This window comes from Marmota monax, unplaced genomic scaffold (assembly GCF_021218885.2).
Source record: "Marmota monax isolate L192 unplaced genomic scaffold, Marmota_monax_Labrador192_F-V1.1 WCK01_AAM20220418_F8-fsc00004, whole genome shotgun sequence".
NCBI classification, from domain to species: Eukaryota; Metazoa; Chordata; class Mammalia; order Rodentia; family Sciuridae; genus Marmota; species Marmota monax.
The window spans coordinates 6,826,098-6,845,294 of NW_026692881.1; the positions used below are offsets into that span (position 1 = coordinate 6,826,098).

Consider the following 19,197-nt stretch of genomic DNA (forward strand, 5'->3'; position numbering starts at 1 on the left):
AAGCTGTCATAAGAAAATCAAAAGAAATAGTAAAAAAAAAGGGGCTGGGGATGTGGCTCAAGCGGTAGCGCGCTCGCCTGGCATGCGTGCGGCCCAGGTTCGATCCTCAGCACCACATACAAACAAAGATGTTGTGCCCGCCGATAACTAAAAGAAAATAAATATTAAAAAATTCTCTCTTTAAAAAAAAAGAAATAGTAAAAAAATATGATATGTCAAAAGCTTTGTAATGTTTTGAACAACTAATAATAATAATAGTAAAACTAAAAAAAAATAAGAAAATGAAAAATAAATATCCCAATTTCCCCACAAAGCTCCACCCCCCATAAATCTAGCCATAGTCATCAAGTACCCAAGTTTTGGCATCAGATCTGAGTTTAAGGCTCAGCTCTATCTCTTGCTAGCTGGGTGCCCTTGAGTAAGTTACATAACAACTCAGAACTTGAGTTACCGAATTTATTTCCCTTCTTCATAAGACCTTGGCGAAGGTTCAATAGGATTTAAACTTGAAAAGTGCTTAGCACAGTAATTGAAGCATAGCATTTAATAAATGTTACTTGAAAATACAAAATCCCTCCCTTGAACACATAGAGAATAAACTATTTGATGACAGGAATCTTCTGTCCCATTTACCACTCCCCGAAGGCCCACAGAATAGAAATGTAATAAATCTTTGCAGAATGAGTGGATGCCAGTTACGTGTCACCTTTGTTGATCACCACTGTTGTTCTTCTCTAATAGATCCATTCACTTAGTGTTTATGAAGCATTTATCATGAACAAAGCCAGCAACCACTGGCAGAACCCACATGTAACCCAATACTTCATCCCTGACATCAATAGTGTCCTAGCTGGGTGCTGCTGTGCAGTTTAAAGTGCTCTCTGGGCCATCTAAAACCCTTCTGAGGATATGTCTAGAATAGGAATAAATGTGTGGAGAACGAGAGATGAAGAAAATTTACTCATCTAGTACTCCTGTCACCAGAGCAGTTCTAGTAGAAGGGGACCTTGATTCGAGACAAGTGAGGTCCTTATCATACGTGACAGAAAAGAATTTCAGCGTGTGCCAGTCAGAGATAAAGACAAATTTATCAAAGAAAGCAGATGTACATTCAAGAGAGATTGCAGGTTGTCACAAGGGAGAGACATTTTGATGGTAAAGCAAGCAACACACATTCAAGAGAGAATGGACCATCTTCAGAGAGAGAGACAGACCGCAAGCCATTGGTTTGGGGTGTTGATATTTATATAGAGACAGGAGCAAGGGGCTGGACCAGAGGTGGAGTCAGAGGGTAGTTACTTAATTTTGTGCCAGTTTTCCCTGTGCTTGCTATTACTTGCCCTCCGGTTACTTTTTGCAGGCAAAGGCATGGGTCAAGGGTGCCAGCCAAGGGCACAGGCTGAGGATAAGTTCTGGGTTGCTCAGAAATGTTTATTTTGCATTTTATAAGTTCCTTAGTGTTTCCTGAATTCCAGCTGCTCATGGGCACTTCTCTTTTGAGACTCAGTCTCTTTTTCTATATCTCCCAAATTCTCTCTCGCTCCAATCAGCTCTGGAATACGAAAAGAGGAAAGTGATAAACTCCCCATGGTCTGACCCACAAACTTTCTGTCCTACCTTTTCTTGATCTTATTGGATCAGCACATGGGCTTTTTCTTCTCCTCCCCCCTCCTCCTCTCCCTCCTCCTCTTCCTCTTCCTCTTCTTCATTAACTAACATCAGGCTATTTTCTAGTTAATGTATTCAGACTCATCTTTTCTGTCATTTTTTTTTCTGGAAATATGTGCTTAGTTTTAGCATTTTGTTTCCCCAAATTTTATTTAAATAAAATTAATTAATTTATTTAATGTTAAGAGCAATTCCTTGGAGGGAGAGTTGTGAGGAAATTTGTTGATATTTTTTGAGTTCCTATCATGTCCCAGGCCTTATGTGTTATTTTATTCAACTCACACAATACCTCTTTTCCAACTGAGGAAAAAGTGGCTCAGAATGGTTAAAGAATTTGTCTAGTTTCAACTGTCCAATTGCAATTAGTAAATGGAGCTGGTGTATAAAACCAGGTCTGTCTAATTCTGGGGCAGATTGAATGTGAAAATAACTGGGATTCTCCACCATCCCTGTTTCCATTTTTTTTGCAATGTGACTTTGTAGCTCCTCCTAACAGGAAGTGGAGCCCATTTCCACACCGTGTAAATTGGATCACTCCATTTTTATCACTAGTTAGATGCAGTGCAAAGCTAACAACCAACCAGTGTGCTGAAACATCTGGTCTGTAGAGGCTCGGTGCACAGTACAGTGGCATTTTAAGACATGACTTCTGTCTTCAAGGAATCTATAAGCTAACTGGAAATATAAATAGCCATGTAAATGAGAGTGATTGAATAACAATAAAGGGTTTCAAGAACAACAAAGGATTTCTTACCATAAGAAAGAGTAATTTGATCATTTAGATAAAGGACATCTACTTTTGCTGGGACAATGAAGAAAAGTAGATTGCTTGGGAGAGAAGTTGGCAAGCCACAGGTGGGGCTTGTGCCCCTTCTTGGAGCATTTGAATAAGCAAGTAGGAAAGTAGTCTTGGTAGAGCAAACTGCCAAGCAAAGTGCAAGGTGTATTTGGAAGTGAGTAAATAAGCCATTTCAATGAGAACTGGGAAAATGAATAGGACAAAGAGACTGATTAGATATGGAGTGGAAGAGACTGGGAGAAGCCCCTATGTCTCATAGCCAGGAGGAAGTGGATCATTAACAGCTTGTGAACTATTCAATATTGGACACATGGAACTTGGGGTGGCAATGAAATACCCAGCTAGTATTGGAAATTAGGATCAGGGGCCATGGGGGGAAACTCTGGGCCAGAAAAAAATTAGTGCCTCAGAGGTGAGATGAAGCTAGAGCAGCTGAGCAAGGACTGGCCCTTGGGGAATACCTGCAAGGTCTAGTGAGGGAGATAAGGAAGATACAGGATGGAACAAATACGCACGGCTTCTGTAAGTTTGATAATCACAGAGGGAAGGGCAGTCCGTGCACCAGCAAAAGAGCACACAGTCTCTTTCTTTCTTCATCTTCATTTTATTTTTTCCTTCACAGGAACCACCCAAATTTTTGTGTTTAATAACAAAGAGCACAACTGACCAAGTTCCAAACCTGGAGGTCAGGAGAGAGAGATCACTCTAAAAACTGATTGCATAGTATATGGTAAGAATGCACTATAACATAGAAACTTGTTTACACCTAGTAGTTAGTTGCAAAAATGTCATTCTGTCTTCTCTTGGCTTGGAAAAAGGTGTTCCAGTGTAACTAGCAACCTACAACTCTTTTGTGTAGCAGGTATCATGTTTTCACCTTCCAGTTCTTCTGCCCCAGCCCAGTGTCAGGAGGTCTGTGATATTTTTCCACAGATCATCAATGTGACTACTTGTACCGTCAATTCTTCCAAATATGTGCTTGTACGTGGCCTGAAATTTATCTTGCATCTGCTGCAGGAGTGTCTGCCACCACCATGGTGAAGTCATGCACCATCTTGAGATCAGTCTCGGCCATGTCCTCAGTTCCCAGTTTGGCTGCAATGTCTCAGACCATCACCCACACTTCCATTTGTCCACCAACAAAGGCTCTTTCAAGAAAGAATGAGTGATAAGTGTTACAGGGCTGGGCCTTCCAGGAAACTGAAGCAATATGAAGACCTCCCCCCTTTAAGCCCCAATTCTTTTGGTCAATCAGAAAGATTTCAGACAGGTCGCTCAGATTAACAGTTTATTAGAAGGGATGGGAAAGGGGTAAAGGGAACACTCTCAAAGGAGAGAGTGGGTCCACTCGAAGAGAAGAGGGACAATGTGCCTCTCCTGTTGAGAGCCACAGTTTAGTCAGAATGAAGCCTGGCATTTTGCTAGAGGGAATGGCTGAAAGGTGACCCTGCTGGGGGGGGGGGGGGTTAGGGCGGATCCTGCTGGGAATAGGGTGGATCCGGGATTAGGGTGGATCCTGCTGCCTGGGGGTGGGGGGCGCTACTTTGGAGTTCCCATTGAGTTCTCCCCGGGTTCTGGGAGAATTGGCGCACAGAGCCCGGTGGAGGGAGTGTGTTCCCGGGAATTGTGTGTAGAGTGCAGGTGAGAGTTTGGGAATAAAGAGTTGTGCCCAGCCAGACTGCAGCACTCTCCTATACCCCAGTTTTATTTGGGATCCAGAAAATCCCACACAGTAGCACCCCTTGACTTGACTGACAGCAGGATAACATCAGACTTTCAAGTCCCCACTGCTAAGACAATTTTAGATTACTTTGGCCCATGCTAACTTGTTCTAATTGGATTCTTAAACATAAATTCTTACAAATTTTATGGTTAGGAGGAATTATCCTTGTCTCCCCGAGTTCTGGGCTCTGGTCTGTTAAAAAGGCCACAAAAGTTTCCTCCTTCAAGCTAACTTGGGTTCCTCTTATCAACATTATTTGGGGCCTCCATTTCTTCTGCAGGTAACAGGTAGTTTGCAGAGAAATGTGGCATTATCTTGTCCTCTTAAGCCAGGTAGGGCTGCAGGTAAATTGCTTCTTGGAAAAGAAAGCATGTGGGGGTCAGCACAGTGGGCTCATTTTATAGAATTATTCCCTTCAACCCATGTTCCCACCTCTTAAATCTGATTTTTTGAACCCAGGGGTGCTTAACAACTGAGCTACATCCCCGGCCTTTTTTTTTTTTTTTTTTTGAGACAACTCCTTAAGTTGCTTAAGACCTTACCGTGTTGCTGAAGCTGGCTTTGAACTTGCTATCCTGTTGCCCCAGCCTCCTGAGCTGAATTATAGGGGAGGACCACTGTGCTTGGAAAGATCAGACCATTTTTGTAAATCATTTGAAGGGAGGGATGGTGCCCACTGAACCATTCATCTGCTAACAGCAGAAACACAAGTGAAGACCAATTAAACTTGTTTGAAAAAGGGACATAGCCAGCTTTGCTGGGGTTGATTTACCGTTTCTGACTCTCTCTGTTGATCTTCTCAATGAATTAATTAGCAAGTTTCCACTTCACCTTTATTCATTCAGAAAATGCAAATTGAAGACAGTATTTGATCAGGATAAAGCCAAAGCAAATGAATAAGACATCCAGATAAATGTCTTAAATTAAAGTGACCAAATCCCCATTACTGTCTATGCTCTAAGTACATCTTGTGTTATCCAAATTACACATACAAGGGCTGGGGATATGGCTCAAGCGGTAGTGCGCTTGCCTGGCATGTGTGTGGCCCGGGTTCGATCCTCAGCACCACATACAAACAAAGATGTTGTGTCCGACAAAAACTGAAAAAATAAATAAATAAATTCTCTCTCTCTCTCTCTTAAAAAAAAAAATTACACATACAAGATACCATTGTGTCTGCTCCCCTCCGAGTTTACATGCTCATCTTAATTAGTTCTCATGGTTCTAGATAAGACTATGATAACATCACTAAGTTAATAAATCACAATTCATTCAAGCATCTTGAAGAACCAAGAGCTTCTAGCAATATAAATAATAACTATCATTAGTTATATTTTATTCTAATAGAATGTGAAGTGTGGAGAAGCATAACATGATAAAAATGCTAGCTTGTTTTTGTTTCTGCAAAGTTTAGAAACAGTAAACTGAATCCCAGTGGCTTTAGAGTGTTTTCCATCCAATTTGAAGTTTTACTTATTTATTTATTTATTTATTATTACTATTATTTTAGGACTGGGAATTGAACCCAGGGGTGCTTTACCACTGAGACAAATCTCCATCCCCCTTTTAAAAAAAAAAAAATTCTCATTTGAGACAGGTTATTGCTAAATTGCTTAAGGCCTCGATAAATTGCTGAGGACAGCTTTGAATTTGCAGTCCTCCTGCCTCAGCCTACTGAGCTGCTGGGATTACAGGTGTGCACCACCACGCCAGGCTCAATGTGAGTGTTTTAGTTGTTGTTTGCATTTATCACGTTTGGGTCTAAACTATCTGGCTCAATGAGAACCAAAATGGTGCCCATCACATTTGCCATGGTATTCCCAGCACCTAGCTTGGTGCCTGATGTATATTTAGGATTCAATTATTGGATGAATGAATGAAAGGATTCAAAGTTTTCAAGGTGTGGATGTCCCTAAGATAAACGAGTTAAAAACTTAGCAAGACCAGATAGTGACATCTGCCATTGGCTTTCCTCTTTGAATTTCAGTTTGACACAAAAATTAGCCAGGTGTGATAAACATTCAAAGAAGTAGCACTTTCTTTGGAAAAAAAAAATTCCCTGGTTCCATGAAATGAACACTGAATGCATTTGAAATGGACCCCAAATTTGCAGTTCCTACTGAATTCACTTGAATGTTCCTTCATTCACTCATTCAAATCCACATATTTATTGTGTTTCCTATGTGATATTGGACCATTCTTTTTAATTTAATAGTAAAATCTGTATGTACTTTTTTATTATTAGATTCATAAAATACTAATTTCTGACTTGCCCAGGATTTCTTGTGACATTATCCTGTATCTGTTTTCCAACACACTGTTGTGTTGGTAACCATTCATATTTGACAGCACCATCCTGGTGCCTGCTTGTAACACAGAACAGCCAGGGTAGCAGAGCTTTGGTCTTCTCATTAGCCTTTCTGCAATAATCCTCATTTTCCACATTAGGCCCACAGTACAGTCATTGTTTGTATAAATCACACACTTTCAAATCATCTTAGCATGAATATTGCCAAGGAGCATGGCTCATCTCAATCCCAAATTATGTCAACAGTTGTGTCAATAGCTATCAGACATATTCTCCACTTTTTGTAACTATTTTATGACTAAATGAAAGGAATATAGATTTTGTGATAACATCAAGCAATTCCTTAACTTCTCTGAGTCTATCAACTCATTTGTAAAATTAAGGGATTGAATTAGGTTATCAGTTAAACTCCTAGACAATGACACAAGGTTAGGTCTCCAATGAGCTTGGATTGACCCTCAAAGCATTTGAAAAATTCTCATTCATTGATGAACTTTTTAAATTGGGAGAGTTTCTATGAAAGTCTGGATTCCTGGCTTCTTTTGAAAAATCAAAATCTGAGTTCCCTGGAAAAATCTAGTCTCAGGGACTCCCTGCCTGGGTTGCCCATTCTTTTATTCACAAACGTCAAGGGAGGAAGGCACAACTTACCCACCTCACTTCTGATAGTACCTGAGGATGGTCATACACCATGCTCTGTCGTGGCAAAGTTCAGCAGGAGACATAGAACCAGGTCCAGGAAGGGAAGCCCTTTTATTAGTCTAGAAAACTCTGTAAGGAAACAGGAAAACAAGAGACCCCACTTGTACCCTACCTTTGCTTACCACTCATGCTGTGGTCTTCCATTGTTCAATATTAGAGTTTAAGGTGACTATTCATTGAGATTCGTTTTTTTAGAAATAGTTGGTTGGGCGGAGGGTGGGAAGACAACAAAGTGGTTTGCCTAGTCATCTCATTCCTCTTTTTTTTTTTTAATTTACATTTCCAGAGCGGTACTTCCTCTTTGGTGACTCCAGGATAAGGGGTGTGTGTGTGTGTGTGTGTGTGTGTGTGTTGTAGCGAATGGAGGAGTTGCTTTTGGTTGTTAAAAAAAAAGAAAGAGAGAGAGGGAGGGAGGGAGAGAGGAGAGAGAGAGAGAGAGAGAGAGAGAGAGAGAGAGAGAGAGAGAGAGAAAGAAAAAGAAAATTGTAGTCTATTGTAGACTAAGCTAACTGAGAGAACACCTGTTCTTCACCCAATGGCAGTCCTCACCTGGCCCCTCTAGGCATCTGACTTTCCACTAGGTATTTCCAAATCCCCTTTCACCTTCATAAATCTATTTCCAAGATAATTCCCAAGATCAAGTTTCAAGGCTGTCAAACCTATGTCAGCAGGTATATTCTGCCCCCAACCTTCTCCTGGTGGAAGATCCACCAGGCTAAATACCTGGATCCCCACTTAGATCCCAGAAAATTTCCCAACACCTATAAGGCAGTCAGTAAGTGTGGAATGAAGTGTTCGGGGTTAGCAATTATCTCTGAAAGGGGTCCACAGTGATTAATAAAGCAAATTAGTATTTAAGAGGGCACAGACCGTTCCCTTAATTATAATATCGTTATGCCTTATGTTATCCAATAGAGAGGGATAGTCAGTTTAAATTGCTTTGTCTTAAATATTTTGACCGAACCCAATAGAATAAAGAACTTGCTTCTTTAATGCTAGGTTTTAAAACGCGTTTAACGGATATCCAAGATTTTAAAGGGAGCCAGGGTCGGAAAGATGAGACAACAGCATCCTCTTGTGTTCACCACTGGAACTTCCAACACCTTTATCTGATGGCCTGTGACCAGTCAATAACTAACTGCTTGGGGCACTAGGTTTGATGCAACACAGCAGAACACACAGGGGTCCTGCCATGTCGATACAGAAACTGTGAAACAAATCTGACCCAACGTTCCGTTCCTGTGTGTATGTATGTGTGTGTATATATATATATATATATATATATATATATATATATATATATATATATACCACAGTGAATCTCACCATCGTGTGCAGTCACAAGACAATAATTTAAACAAAATTATAAATAAATAGCAGAAAGATCAGTAGAGTAGAGGGAAGGAAATGGGGTGGGAGGAAGGGAAGGGGGAAAAGTACTGGGGACTGAATTAGAACAAATTATATTCTATGCTTTTATAATGATATCAAAATGAATTGTATTGTCATGTATAACTAAAAAGAACCAATAATAATAATAAAAGGGCTGGGGATGTGACTCAGTGGTAGAGCATTTACTTAGCATATGCAAGGCCCTAGGTTCAAACCCCAGTACTGCCAAAACATGAAAAATAAAATACAATAAAATTAGCTATTCAAGCCATGAAAGGACACCCAAGAAACTTAAATGCTTTTTTTCTTTTCTCTAGCAGTACTGGCATTGAATCCAGAGGGCACTTAACCACTGATGCACATCCCCAGCCCTTTTTTAATATTTTATTTAGAGACAGCATCTCACTAAGTTGCTTGCAGCCTTGCTAAGTTGCTGAGGCTGGCTTTGAACTTGCGATCTCCTGCCTCAACCTTCCCTAGCCACTGAGGTTACAGGTGTACATCACTACACCATCACTTACTTTTTAAAAGGTAAGTGCTAGGGTGCACAGCCTTAAATGCACTTTACTAAGCAAAATTAGTCAATGAGAAAGTGCCACCTACTGTTTAAATCCAACTGTGCTGGTGTTCTGGAAACAGCAAGCTGAGGAGATTGTAAATGATCAGATCAGTGATTACCAGGGCTTCAGGCAGGTATAGGCAGTGGGGAGAGATGAATAGGTGGAGCATAGGGCAATTTTAGGAAAAGAAAACTGTTATGTATGATACTGTAATAGTGGACACGTGATATTTTTTATTTATTTCAACCCACAGAATGTACAACACAGAGCATGAACCGTAATACAAACTTCAGACTTTGGGTGATAAGCACATGCTGATTTTGGTTTAACTGTAACAAATGTGCCTCTCTAGTGTAGGATGTTGATTGTGGGAGAGGATGTTGGAGGGGAGAGCATATGGGACTGTCTGTACTTCCTGGTTAATTTTGCTGTGAACCTAAAATATCCTTAAAAATGAAGTCTGTTGAGAAAGTCTGGTATTCAGATTCCAGCAGAATGCAATCTGAGGATTCTTGTGCTTGTTCATATTCCTTGTCATCCTGGGAACAGGAATATTCATAATAATAAAAGGCAGGTGACAGAAAATCCAAGTGATAAAGAAAAGCATGCTTTAGGAGGCTGTCATATTTGAAAAGGTATAAATAAGTAATTATTTCTGGAGAAGAGATTGAGAAAACTGTCTCATCTGATTTCAGACTTCAGAACAAACTAGCAATCCTAACAAATAAGCTGTCTGGATGAACAGAGAGCAAAGGTTGTAGAAATTTTCCAGGACTGCATAAGCCCACCAAACAAATATTTGCTGAACACCCAGATGAAAGGCACTGGAACTGAAGTAGTAAATAATATTATGGAGTTACAAGGAAGAATTTCATGCTCCTCTAACTTTGGATGTTTCCAAAAGGGTTTAAGTACTTATAATTCTCTGCAAGATCACGTGGCCACAGTGTTCTTACCAGAGCTCTTGCAGAGAACAATCTTTTTTTCAAAACCTCAACACCCTTAGGTCCCAACTAAAGCACAAGAAATAAAATCAAGAATTAATAAATGGTATGGATTCAAACTTAAAAGCTTCTTCTCAGCAAAAGAAACAATCAATGGGGTGAAGAGAGAGCCAACATTTTGGGAGCAAATTTTTGTCACACACACACATCAGATAAAGCACTAATCTCCAGGATATATAAAGAACTAAAAAAATTTAACACCAGAAAAACAAACAACCCAATCAATAAATGAGCTAAGGAGCTAAGCAGATACTTCTCAGACAAAGATATATAATCAATGAACAAATATGTGAAAAAATGTTCAACATCTCTAGTAATTAGAGAAATGAAAATCAAAACTACTCTAAGATTTCATCTCACGCCGGTAAGAATGGCAGTTATCAAGAATACAGACAACAATAAGTGTTGAAGAGGATGTGGGGGAAAAGGCACACTCATACATTGCTGGTGGCACTGAAAATTGGTGCAAACAATCTGGAAAGCAGTGTAGAGATTCCTTAGAAAACTTGGATTGGAACCACCATTTGACCCAGGTAACCCACTCCTCACCCTATACCTAAAGAACTTAAAATCAGCATACTATATTAATGCAACCACATCGATGTTTATAGCAACTCAATTCACAAGAACTAAACTGTGAAAGCAACCTAAATGCCCTTCAATAGATGAATGGATAAAAAAACTGTGGTATATATACATAATGGAATATTACTCAGCATTAAAAGAGGACAAAATTATGGCACTTGCATAATTTACTTGCAGGTAAATGGATGTGGTAGGAGAATATCATGCTAAGCAAAGTAAGCCAATCCAAAAAAAACCCAAAGGCCGAATGGTCTCTCTGATAGGTGGTTGCTGATCCATAATGGAGGTGTGGGGGCTTGGGAAAAATGGAGGACCTTTGATTAGGCAAAGATGAGGAGAAGGGGGTATGGGGGCAGGAAAGATGGTGGATTGAGATGGACATTATTACCCTAGGTACATGTATGACTGCACATATGGTGAGACACTACATCATGTACAATCAGAGAAATGAAAAGTTGTGCTGCAATTGTATACAATGAATCAAAATGCATTCTGCTGTCATATATACCTAATTAAAATTAATTAATTAATTTAAAAAACCCTCAATACCCTGAATCCCATTCCACAAGACCGTCAAAGGATTGGTGTATGCAATTTTGCTTTGTCTATCATTTTAGAACTAGTCTATCTGGAAAATATTGATAATAATAGCTTGCATTTTCTGGAATATATACATTTGCAAAACACCTTTCTGCATTTTGCTAGTACCCACTCATTTGGTCTGCTTAATATTCACCCTATTGGGTGAATATTATTGTCTTCTTCAAATTCACAGATACAGTCATCTTGATCCTTGACAAAGATGTCAAAAACACATTGGAGAAAAATAGTCTTTTAAATAAATAGTGCTAGGAAAACAGGATATCCATAAATAGAAGAATGAAGTTAGATCCCTATCTCTCGCCCTGAACAAAAAATCAATTCAAAGTAGATCAAAGACCTAGGAGTTAAATCAGAAACACTGCAACTGCTAGAATAAAACAGAGCCAACACTACATACCGGTACAGTCACTGATTGCCTTAATAAGACACCTCAAGCTCAAGAAAACTGGAAATCAGTAGATGGGACAGCATGAAAGTAAAAGACTTCACACAGAAAAGGAAATAAGAACATGAAAAAAGAGTCTACAAAATGGGAGAAAATCTTTGCCAGCTCCTCATCCAACAGATTTATATCCAGAATATATAAAGAAGTCAAAAAACTTAACACCAAAAGAACAAACAACCCCGTCAAAAGTGGATAAATGAACTAAACAGCTATTTCTCAAAAGAAAAAATACAGATAAACAACAAATATATAATAAAGTTTCCAATATCCTTAGCAATCAGGGAAATGCAAATCAAAACTATACCAAGATTTCATCTCACCCCAGTTAGAATGGCAGGCATCAAATACAAATAATAATTGCTGGTGAGGAGGTGGGGACAAGGTACACTCATGCATTGTTAGTGGGACTGCAAATTGGTACAACCACTTTGAAAAGCAGTATGAGATTCCCCCAAAAGACTAGGAATCGGGGACTGGGGCTGTAGCTCAGAAGTAAAGCATTGACCTAGCCTGCCTGAAGGCCTGTGGTCAATCCCCAGCACCATGAATTAATAAATACCCTATGTCCATGTAGGATTATACCACAATGAACCCCAGTCATATATATATAATTATTGATGGGAGATCAGTAGAGTTGAGCAAGAGGATGGGGGAGGGAGAAAGAGAGAAAGGAAAGGCACTGAGGAATAAGACTCAGCAAATTATGCACATGTACAATGTGGCATAATGAATCCCACTATTAGGTATAATGATAATGCACCAAAAAAAAATTATTGTCTCTTTTGAGGAGACAAAGCCCAGGTAATTATGTTACTAGGCATCAGCTCATGTGGGGGAAGCAGTCTGACCACTCTGTCTACCAACTCTAAATGACAATAACTAGCACTAGAGCTTCCAAAAATAGTTCTGTAAGTTGTTCATTAAGCAAGGTTGCTACCCAAGGAGGTGCTTGTGGATAGAAATCTGGTCCCCACCCAATCTGCCAAACTGGATCTGCAGGGCCTCATCTGCCCAGAGGTCTTTACCTTGTTATCCCAAAGTTGCCAGCTGAAGTCTTTGTGTGGATCATCTCATGTAATCCTGCCTATCCTGTTTTCAAGATCCCGCTACTTCCTACACATGCAAAGAGCTCTGTATTGCTTATATTTTGGAAAATTCAGATCACTTGAATTATTTGTAAACTTAGCTATGAACAACACCTGTCAAAAGATGATTACCTCTGGACTGGGGCTGTGGCTCAATGGTAACACGCTTGCCTAGGGTTGTGAGGCACTGGGTTCGATTCTCAGCAACATATACAAATAAATAAAATAAAGGTCCATCAACAACTAAAAAATATTTTTTTTAAAAAAATGATTACCTCTTGGGCAACTTTAATTAAGCAGCTGTGTCAACTAACAGAGAATGTATAACTTTGTAACAGGCTGGTAAAATATCAAAACTTAAACTATCTTAAACTCATTTTAGTAGTAATATTTTTGTCTATTTAAGAATTCGGTGGATTTAAGAATTCATTTGCTGTATTTTTTTGAGGGCCAGATAAGAAGAATTTAATAAACAAGGAAACTGTTGTTACCCTAAAGCAAAACCTGGTCAACTGAGGGAGAAATACAGGAAATGGAATTTGCTTATTGTTTCACATTATATAATTTTTTTTGGAACCATGGATTGAACCCAGGAATACTCAACCAGTATTATTAATATTTTAATTAGAGACAGGGTCTCACTGAGTTGCTTAGAGCCTTGCTAAATTGCTGAGGCTGGCTTTGAATTTGCAATTCTCCTGCCTCAGCCTCCCAAGCCACTGGGATTACAGATGTATACCACCACGTCCAGAACATTATATACTTCTTTAAGGCTTATAACATGTCAAAATCCATATTGGGCATTAAAGGTACAAAGAGGCTGTGAACTATTGTCACCAGACAGGATAAATGTTCCTCATACCAAAATGTATTTTAGCTAAGTCAAGTAATATTGCTAGAATTTCTGCACAGAATCTTTTCAAAGCACCCTCTATGATAGTAGTCCCAGAGAGATCCTCAAAATGGAATTGCCTTTTAGATTGTTCAAATCCTTGATAACCCCTGGGCTTGATTGTATTGACTACCTTAATAGTTTAATACATAAATACCAACATGAGTGTGAATTTTTAAATACTCAAAGTTAACATAATGTTTCTCAGATTATAGTGCATTTCCATAGACATTATTTAATTTGAAACCCATCAGACTCAGAAAGAAAGATGTTACTTATTTTTATCCCTTTGTAGAGGATTAAGTAAACCCAAGAAGGTTGAATAAGTTGCCTAGGATCCTTCAGTTAATGAATAGAACCAGGTTTTCTAAATCAAGCCACATAGATTTTACAAGGACAAAACAAAATCCCCTATAATATTTTTTTATTCAAACCTTGACAGGAGTACTATTCATTGATGGTTGAATAAAAGATTTATGGTATAATAATTCTTTCAATATGAAAGAAATATTTTTAACACATCTGAAAAACATTACTTTCTAGAGACCACAGTTGCCTATAACCCACCTATAATAACTAGACCCATGGCATAGTGTATGATGGGGCACGAAAGAAGCCACAGTGGCTAGTTTTTTAGGTATGAGTCGGCTTTGCAATGAAAGCGGTTCTTGAATTGATAAAATTCCACTTTAGTTTGGTTAGTTTCACTAAGCAGCATAGGCAACAACCAGGAAATTTCCAGGAAAGTGATGCCATCTAGTGGTAAGATCAGGGCAGAGGCTATGTATCTTCAGGAGAAGGCAAAATGCTTAATTATTCAACCATGAAAATTAATGAATTACTGACACATGCTACAAATACAGGTGAACCTTGAAAGCATTGGGATTCCACCTCTTGGGTCCCCTTCTTCCTCCGGGAGAAGTCTTTTCTGCTGTCCTTTAATAAACTTCTAATTTCTACTCTAAAAAAAAAAAAAAAAAAAAGAAAGCATTGTGGTAAGGGAAAGAAGCAAGATGCAAAAATTTACATATTGTATGATTCCATTTACATGAAATATTCAGAATAGGTAAATCCATAGAGACAACACATTGATGCTTGCCCAGGCCTGGGGGAGTTGATGCTATTGGGTGCAAGGTTTCCTTTGAGTAATGAAAATGTTTTGGAATTAGATGTTCCAAATGTTCTAGATACTGTGAAAGTTGTAAATATACTAAATGCTACTACTAAAGTGTTAGTTTTAAGTGCAGTAAATGTGTAGAGCATATTAATTGGTAATATCTACATTTACACAAAACATTTTACATTTCTATTGTAAAAATATTTACAATAGAAAATATTTGTCCTATCATTTGTCCACTGAGGGAATGCCCTAGGTGCTACAAAAAGATGAAGATGTGAAAGCCAGTTTCCTTAGAATTTAGAGTTTAATAATGAAGCTTCATACATTAAATAAAAATACTAGAAGTTAGATCGTGCTAAAGGCACACAGGAGACCAGGGATACGACACTTCTCAGTAGGGGCCCAGGCAGGGTGATCTTGCAGGAAGAGTGTGAAGAATGTGGTTTCTGATCTGGAACTTGATGAGAACCAACACATTGGGTACAGAACCTTGGCCTAAATTTAAAAGCCCCTCCAGCACAATGGTATGCAATTTGTTGCTTGCTTCAGCAGGGAAATCTGGCCATCAATACTCAAGAGCCCTAGGGGCTCCTGGCAAACATCTAGAAGTGAATTCCCATCATGCTGCTTTGACTGAGATCTAGGGGCCATCTGTGGAGTCCTTCCCCATACATAAGAATTCAAAATAAATCATGTAAGGTAGAGCATAACTCTTCACTCCTTCAGTGTGAACCACACATAGAGGCTTCCAAAGAGTATAGTATCAAAAAGGCATTAAAAAGGGAGAATCTACAGTGGAGAAACCTGACAAACACTACTTAAGCCAAGTGATCAAGATTAACATCTTCCCAGTTGTGATAGTCTGTGCCCTTGACATAATATGATTAAAATGGCACTTCAGATTGGCGTAGTGTTGTATGCCTGTAATCCCAGCTGCTTGGGAGACTGAGACAGGAGGATCACAAGTTTGAGGCCATCTTCAGCAACTTAGCAAGGTGTTAAGAAACTTGGTGAAACCCTGTATCAAAATAAAAATTTTTTTTAAAAAGGCTAGGTATGTGGCCCCAGTGGTTAATTGCCCCCTGGGTTCAATCTCCAATACCAAAGTGGGGAAACAAAAAAAGAATGGCACTTTCCCTCTGTGACCTTTCTCCCCAAATCCATAACCTCAACCTAATCATGAGAAAACATCAGACAAATCCCAGTTGAGAGACATTGTACAAACTGCTTGTCCAGTACTTCTCAAAACTGCCAAGGTCATCAAAAACAAGGAGAGTGTGTGAAGCTGTCACAACCAAAAGTCATCTAAGGAGACACAATGACTAAACAATATGATATCCTAGGTGGAATCCTGGAGCAGAAAAAGGTTACTAGGTAAAAATTATGGAAATCTAAATAAAATATGGACTTCAATTAATTGTAATGTACTAATGCTGGTTCATTGATTGTAGCAAATGTACCATGCTAATGATGTTAACGATAGGGAATACTAGCACAGTATAGATAGGAACTCTAGTCTGTTCACATTTTTCTCTGAATTTAAAACTGTTCTATAAGAACATATTTTAAAATGTATTACAAGCCAGGTACAGTGGTGCAAGCCTATAAATCCAGCAACTCCGGAGGCTAAAGCAGGAGAATCACAAATTTGAGGCCAGCCAGTGCATATTAGTGAAGCCCTGTCTCAAAATTTAGACAATTAAAGAAGAGCTGGGAATGCAGCTCAATGGTAGAGCAACCCTGCCCATTAATCTGGTGGATATTATACTTGACCACACATTATAATCACTTGGGGAGATTTTTTAAAATATTGAAAACCTGGCCTCTCACCCTGCAAATTAATTGGCATCTCTTGCAGACAGGAACAAGAAATCTGCATCTTACAGGCCCTGCACCTGTTTCCTATGCTCACTAATAACTACCTCCTGGGCCAAAAGTTTAGGCAGACTCGATTGTCACTTGATGGAAGACATCAGGTGGACAAGACATGGATGACATAAGTTTCCTGTGCAGTGGGGAAACTACTGAATGCCAAATAGAAAGAAAGTGCTTGAAAAATTAAATGATGTCTATTTTTACAATACAATGAAGTGTCTAGGTGAAATATTTGTCGGGTCCTTGGTATTGTAGTGGGTCCTCAGTGGGTCCTTAATTGGTATGTATTGTGTGGATGGGTCAATAAGTAAAAGAACAAATAAAAACATCATTAGTGAGTCCCTACAAAGTAAGGAAGGTATGACTGGAGGAAACATGCTTTTGTTCAAGACTGAGTACCTACTGTGCACCAGGCCCTGAGCTACATCCTAGAGTCACTAATTTTCCAGTAAGAAATAGACAAATTATGACATTTGCAGGTAAATGGATGGAGTTGGAGAATACCATGCTAAGCGAAGTAAGCCAGTCCCCAAAACCCAAAGGCCAAGTGTTCTCTCTGAGAAGTGGATGCTGATCCATAATGGGGGGGGAGGGGAGAAGCATGGGAAAAATGGAGGAACTTTGGGCAAAGGGGAAGAAGGGGAGGGAAGGGGACATTGGAGCAGGAAAGATGGTGGAATGAAATGGACATCGTTACCCTAGGTAAATGTATGACTGTACATATGGTGCGATGCTACATCATGTAAAGAGAAATGAAAAATTGGGCTGCAATTGTGTTCAATAAATCAAAATGTATTCTGCTGTCATATATACCTAATTAAAATAAATAAAAAACAAATAGAAATAGACTCTTTGGTCTTTCACAGCTGAAGGTGGGGGAGGGGTGTGTGGGCAACATGCTTTTTGCCCTCCTGCATTTTTCTCTTTTTCCCCCTAATCTTTCCTAATGAGGAAAATGAATAGTCTTGGTGTGGGAATATGTGCCAATGCTGATTCTCCAAAGAGCCAGAAAATGAAGTAAGCATCCTAATGAGAGGACAGATCAGTGAGCCAGAAGAGGATGGAGGCGTGAATCCTCACATCTGCCCTCCAGCCCTTGTGGACATTTGGCAGTTCACTCCCACTGTCCTGGACAGCTGTGCACCTCTCTGGCATCCTTACTTCTGAGGAAGCATTACAAACCTTCTGTGTATTCCACAAAGCACAGTCGAAATAAATTAGATTTAGGTCCCTTCAAATTTCCCAGCAGCAAAATTTTAGGAAAATTCAAATAGACTACTTCTGCTATTAATACATGGTGTTGGTATAGTCCTACCATCTGTGTTAAATTATGACTGCCATAACTGTTGCATATTTTTAAATAAATATTTGGAGAATATTTACGCCAAGATGAAAGTGTATTAATCTCACATTCGTAAACCATATAATTCCAAGCTTAATATGTAACCCAAGTGTGAAGATTTTTTAAAAGGCTAGAAAGCCTTTTTAAAGTAGAAAGGAATGTAAAGATCAATTATGTTTCCTCACCAAAGCCAGAAAAGTTTTCCCTTTATAATTATGCCAATTGACTTTCAAGTCAATGTGTGTTATTAATCACCTCCACAACCCTGACTTGATTTAAAATCAAACATGTGGTGTGGTCATATGATCAGAATGTTCTTTGCAGCCTCAGCCTTGTGTTGATTAAAATACCAACTTTAACTTTTTGGGGGGAGGAGGAGTACCAGGAATTGAACCTAGGGATGCTAGCCCTTTTTTATTTTTTAGTTTGAGACCCTGTCTCTAAGTTGGTTAGAGCCTTGCTAAGTTGCTGAGGCTGGCCTTGAACTTGCAATCTTCCTGCCTCAGCCTCCTAAGTTGCTAGGATTACAAGCGTGTGCCATTACAACTTTAACTTTTGAAAGAGTGGTCTCTGTCTTCCATCAGAACCCCCAGGAAAGTCACGCTTGTTGAAAATAATAATGAGGGGGAAAAAGAACCAAAAAAATAATTATAATCACCAGTGATATTGATTCTCTGAAAGCAGAAAATGTACCCCCAAATTTCTTAACACCTCTGCTCAGTGAGTCTTGTGGGTGGCCAGCCCTTAGAACAGCCAGCTGTGACTTCCAATAACAAGGAGTCTTGATCCAAGTGATGTAATTAGTTCAAATGTCAAAATCCTTGGGGGAATTTGTATACCTCCTGTGGAGTCTTTGTTTAAGTGCAACAAAGAAGCAATAAGAGTCATAATTGCATGAAATATTACAATTAATAAAATCTTATTTTAAATAAAATGTTTATGGTTATTAATGATAATATTTAAATAGCAATTTATGAACACATGTTGCAACTAAGTCCATGAAACAACTATATATACAAAGCTATATATATATATATATATATATATATATATATATATTGCTTTATAATGAAACACTTCATATAGCTTAAGCC

At 38.9% G+C, this 19,197-nt stretch overlaps 1 pseudogene; it reads right to left on the reverse strand.

Annotated features, from left to right (window-relative positions):
- Positions 1 to 2,951: 2,951 nt before the first annotated feature.
- On the reverse strand, positions 2,952 to 5,246 carry LOC131424402 (heat shock factor-binding protein 1-like; annotated as a pseudogene).
- Positions 5,247 to 19,197: the final 13,951 nt, after the last annotated feature.